Source organism: Colias eurytheme, chromosome 8 (genome assembly GCF_061535395.1).
Source record: "Colias eurytheme isolate Ceu_HAF_F1 chromosome 8, ilColEury1 Martin Lab GWU primary, whole genome shotgun sequence".
In the NCBI taxonomy this organism is placed as follows: Eukaryota; Metazoa; Arthropoda; class Insecta; order Lepidoptera; family Pieridae; genus Colias; species Colias eurytheme.
In genome coordinates, this window is record NC_142987.1 from 2,296,593 (window position 1) to 2,302,461 (window position 5,869).

Here is a 5,869-nt window from a genome sequence, read left to right on the forward strand (position 1 = left end):
TTTTCTCTACATAAGAACCATCCTCGTACTTCAATGAATATAATAAAAAAAGAATTATCGTCGGTTCAGCCGTTCTCGAGTTATGCGCTTACCAACACATTTTGCGATTCATTTTTATATATAAGATTATTTATTTTAGTTACGCTGGATTAATTTACAATTATAATTTTAATTATAAAACAGTACAATCTCATTTCCTGTTGTATTTGAATTAGTATAGGTAATTATAATAGATGGGCAGTGTTAAAAGGGTTTTAACAGTAAAACAGTTCTAGAAAATGTTTAAATAAGGAAGATATATTTCTACAAGATAACAAGCGGATACGCAAACTGCTTCCCAGACAACTCTTGATTGGGAATTATGATGTAAATAAGTTGAACTAACAATAACATAGTTAAAAACGCTCAAGATTTACGATATTTATTCATATTTGTCGAATAAATAATTTTTATTGGTATTTAGATGTTGTGCTAGAAAGTTCTTGCGTCGATTGTGTAATGTGTTACTCCTAAATAATATACAAATCTTATAGACATTATTATTTCCATGGCTATTTTTTAATTTTTGAAGTGAAACTTCTTTATCGGGGTTGGAAAAAAATTTAGTGTAACATTTTTTCGTTACGCGTGACATTTTTCCGTTACGCGCCATCTTTTTCTTATTCCTACCACGCGTGATTCGACGTATTTCTGTATAGTAAATTAATTTTTAAAAAATAAGGCTCATAAAGAAGATTCACTTCTTACGTGTGTACACTAGTACACGCACACATTTTTTTAAATAAGTGTGACAGATTTTCTCAGATGCAATATTGAATTTGCTGCTTGACAGTCCGACGATTACCTAATTAAAGTCGAAGCTTTATTACCAAGAGCATTAAAGACGTGTGATTTTTCATGTATTTTCCGTTTACTTAGTATGTAGTTTAATTTATTTTTATGTAGTTGTAGCCCTGGAAAATAATAAGAAGAAATAATAAGTACATATATTCTTATTTTTTTCAAGTGGGGAAATCTTGCCTAAGTTACCCACGGCTCTCGGGGAAGGAGCCGTGGGTTATGTCGGATTCCTACTGACTAAAACCCCACCGTGTACCAACGCGCTGCTTTAGACGGGATGTACATATACATACTAGCAAATCAATATAATATTTCTAAATTTAAGGTTAACACCCTTATTTATAACGTAAAAATAACACAAAGCTATGATATTATAATAATGCTGTCATAAAATTCAATCGAACAATATCATATTTCCAATTCTGTCCAATAAACTCTGGTTTCAATCAGTATTTTAATAAAAATATAGAGTTATGAATTATTTAACGTCACGACAAACCGCTGACTCAATTACACGCTTGTAACGAAATTCATTCATATATACATTTTAGGGTTCCGCAAAATATCGCGTTGTTTACTTCTTAGTATTTTAGGGCCGATTTTTCAAGCCTTGGTTAAAATTTATCCGTCTAATAAAGTATTACACGAACATTTTAAAATGTCACCTGTAAACTGTCAAATACGGACAATTAGAATACATTTTTGAAATGGTAGTTTAAAACGTTACTCGATGAATAATTTTTAACCAAGGATTGAAAAATCAGCCCTTAGTCAAACAAATTTTCGATTGTTAAGACGAAATACAATCATGCTTGTGCACCTTTTGGGCTACGCCCCCTGGGTGGAGCATAAGAGCGCGCGGGACGCTTCACAAAAATCCCCTCGCCACGCCACACAACTGAATAGATGACGGAAACATACGGAACTAACGGAGGTTCAATGAACTTTACTTATATTCATAATATTCGCGCGGTTAAAGCTGAGTAAAGCGATCCGGCAACGTCTTTTCGTTGCCGGGCCCATCGAAGTAGAAAAATCGACCTTTGTTCCTTTGCACGAAGGTCGATTTTTAATTGGTACAAATCTGGTTACAAAAAATGAGCTTGTGACTAAATTATTTTATGATGTAATTATTTGTTATTGTTAGAATTGTCGCTACCTACGTTACTAGCTTATTTGCAAATCTTTGTAAACAAATTTTATAGGTTTTCGACATGGGGACTTTACGTACAATCTTCACTACATAGTATAAAACAAAGTCGATTTCCCTGTCCCTATGTCCCTATGTCCCTTTGTACGCTTAAATCTTTGAAACTACGAAACGGATTTTGATGCGGTTTTTTTTAATAGATAGAGTGATTCAAGAGGAAGGTTTATATGTATAATAACATCCATTAAATAGTGGAGAAGTACTGTTATTTTTGAGGTTTCTAAAGTGATGTCGTAAAAAATTACATTTTTTCCGCTTACATTGCAAACGCAGGCTACGAGTTTTATCAAAATAATGTACTAAGTATTATACACATTGAAAAGGTCTATAGAAAAGTCCGCGATGGTATATGTCTATCTCTTATGGATAACCCACAATAACATTTTTTTGTCATTTACTTTTTACGAAAAATAATGGCTAATTTTCGATGCGATTTTAACCAATACAGCATTAATCCTTAACCAATTAAATACCTTGAATACATTGTTCGTTTAATATAGATCTATATGGCCCTTTACACCGTATGATTTAAGTGAATATTTTCGAAGATATTACAGATTTAAAAATTGCGGGACGTAGCGTTTGCGGCGGTACCGGCCGGCCGCCAGGCTATCTATACGAAGTCGGAGCGGGCCGCTATGTTTTTATATACAACGTTCACAGTTTTTCTTTTGTGTATTTAGTATCAGCATTGCACCCGTGCGAAGCCGGGGCGGGTCGCTAGTTATATATAAAAATGAATCGCAAAATGTGTTGGTAAGCGCATAACTCGAGAACGGCTGAACCGATTTCGATAATTCTTTTTTTATTATATTCCTTCAAGTACGAGGATGGTTCTTATGTAGAGAAAACGTAAACATGTACCACGGGCGAAGCCGGGGCGGACCGCTAGTATGATAATAAAAATACATAATAGAATAATGCTATTTACGTTTGTTTTTTTTACATTATTATCGGTTTTAAAAGATTTAAAAAACGGGTTTTTGTTTTTATATGATATTTATTGAAAAAAAAACAATAAAAGACAAAAAAATATTATTTACAATTTTGATTATTTTTGAATAAATATATCCGACATTTTGATATACTTAACATCAGATATTTTCGAATGCTGGTTTTGTTACCATTTTATCTCTCTTGATACGACTTCTACTCCTTGTTCCGTAAATAAATATGTCTCTTGCCCGTTACTTTGAGCTATCCTTGTACATTGAGGTGCTGAAACAATCATAATAAGTTATAATAGGAGAACAATTAATTGATAATACCTCTTATAATACCACGATTATTATAAAGATACTGTCATCAAAACTAGAAAAAATTGCACAGCTGTGTACGTTCCTTTGTCGCTTTATTATCCTAGCCCGTAATAAACTCGATTGTCGGCGTCTTACATAGCAAACTTTCTGAGAAAATCGTTCTTTTGTTTGCAAAATTTTACGGTTGACCGCAATTATTCTAACAATTAGTAAAAAATTTCGCAGCTGTGTCCGTTCGTTTATCGCTCTATTGTCCTATCTCGTAAAAAAGTCGGCATCATAGTTACATTACTACAAATTTTTCAAATATTTTTTATATAAAATTTATAAGTCATTATGCTAATGCATAATATGCAAATAGTATTCATACAAAAAAATTAAAAAATTACTCATACATACTTTCATTCGAATTGATATATGTATAAATAAATATCCTATATCTAATCCTTGTCTTGGGATTGCTCACATGTGTATAGAATTGTTAGTAGATCAGCAATAAGCCTAAAATAGCATGATATCTAATAAGTAAAAAAATTACAATTACCGGTGCAGTGAAAGACCTCAGACAATAGTTATAATACCATAAAAAAAAAAACAAAAAGTTATACGCAATAGGGTTGAAATAAAAATTGTTTCCGATCTCACTGGTCTCACACACCTACCCGTCAGTGATAACTTACACTAGTCTGAAATATTCCACTATCTTCAATCTTATGACTTATAAATAAATGACATAAGAATAAACTTACACAAAAAAGTAGTATGTGAAACTGTCTGAAGATCCACATCAGTTTCTGGTAATCATGGTTGGTCTAAAAGACCAACGTGTCTTTATTGCATCCTGGCTTGCAAGCTGCACATCGGATTTTTCGTGGTCGCGCTTTGCTATTAGAAATAAACATACATACACAAATCAGTAGTATATTTATTGGAAAATGAAATCTCAAAAAAACAACTAAAACATTACCTATTTATACCAATAATAAAATTATAAATAAAAATAAAGACAGAGTGCATAAAATTATAAAATCTTGATTTGTGCGTTGCTAAATTCAGACTTTGTAAACATATATGTACTAATACAAGAATCATAAATAGGTAATGCAATCTCAAAATATGACTAAAATAATATTACTTATTACAAATAAAAATAACTATCAGATTTTCATTTATGCGTTTCTCAATTTAGACTAATTGTAAACATATACCTAGTAATCAAAATATTTGAAGTTGAAATCTTTAGACTTGTAGCGACCGAAAGACATAATAAATATAAATAAGCATGATAAACATTAAACTTACCTATTTAGATTCAATAACTGTAGTTTCTTCATCTGCCTTCGCAACATTTTCTTCCTTATGTTCTCACCATCAATGTTTTGGCCACCAAAATTCACCATGTTTATGAAAAACTTTAGTAACACTAACACTAAATCACGTATGCGAGTAGACAACGGCACCGCGCGAAAAAGTTGTACAGGACTGCTCTCTAAGACGCGTTGGCGTCGACTAACAGGAGGCGGAACGGCGGAAGCGACCGGCCTGCGCGCAATTTTTTGCTCATAGTTTATAAATATATTTTTTTTAAATTACTGATGTATTAATTGAAAAATCTAATCCCGTACGTCCCTCAAGAATTGAATGGAAGTGGATGTGGATAAAATTTCATTGATATTACTTTACTATTGTCCAAATGAAATTGATTCTCCGTTTAATTTTTGGCCAACTTCACAACGTTTTTCTATCGAGGCAAATTTTGTCAATCGTGTTTCGGTTCCCAAACGTCACTAAACAAACTCTTCAATTTAATAAATCGATAAATAAAAAAAATCAAATTCAAAGTTTTTGAAGAAAAAAAATAATTCTCCGTGCGCTCGAAACGTATGTTTTGGGTCTCATTTCGCCTTAATAGGGCCTTTTCTTGCTTTATAAATTCTCGACTATTACGATATTAATTTGCCTATTTTAATTTTTTATTGTGTTTCATCATTGCCCTTCTTCTTGTATCTAGTTTTAAATTTTTCTCATAATGGAGTGGTTCAGAGGTGAAATCTTTACTATATTATTTTCTGTAATATTAGCGTTGTATCAAGCTTCGGTAATTTTGTATTTAATTTATGTAGCTAATAATTTTGATTGTTCTTGAGACATTTGATTGAAATGGTTTAAGATTAAAATTATACCTTATATAATTTTAGATTATTACTAGCTGTGCCCCGCGGTTGCACCCACGGCATGTGTAGTTTTTCTATAGCTCTGTATAACCTTTATTCTTGGAAAATTTTCAGCCAAATCCGCCCAGTAGTTTTAGGTACGTGATAGAGTAACTAGAAAGAAAAAAAAGAAAACTAACATCCATACATCCATCCGTCCATACTTACAAACTTTTGCGTTTATCACTACATAGTTTAAAACAAAGTCGCTTTCTCTGTCCCTATGTCCCTATGTATGCTTAAATCTTTAAAACTACGCAACGGATTTTGATGCGGTTTTTTTTAATAGAACGAGTGATTCAAGAGGAAGGTTTTAGTACATATATAATTTATTAGGTTTTAGACAA

The 5,869-nt window shown here is 32.1% G+C and overlaps 1 long non-coding RNA gene across 1 annotated transcript; it reads right to left on the bottom strand.

Annotated features, from left to right (window-relative positions):
- Window positions 1-3,250: 3,250 nt before the first annotated feature.
- LOC149906318 (uncharacterized) lies at window positions 3,251-5,064 on the bottom strand. Its single transcript, XR_016457043.1, has 3 exons — window positions 4,612-5,064; window positions 4,059-4,194; window positions 3,251-3,268 (listed from the first exon to the last, which is right to left on the bottom strand). It is a non-coding gene; the product is annotated as an uncharacterized LOC149906318 (long non-coding RNA).
- Window positions 5,065-5,869: the final 805 nt, after the last annotated feature.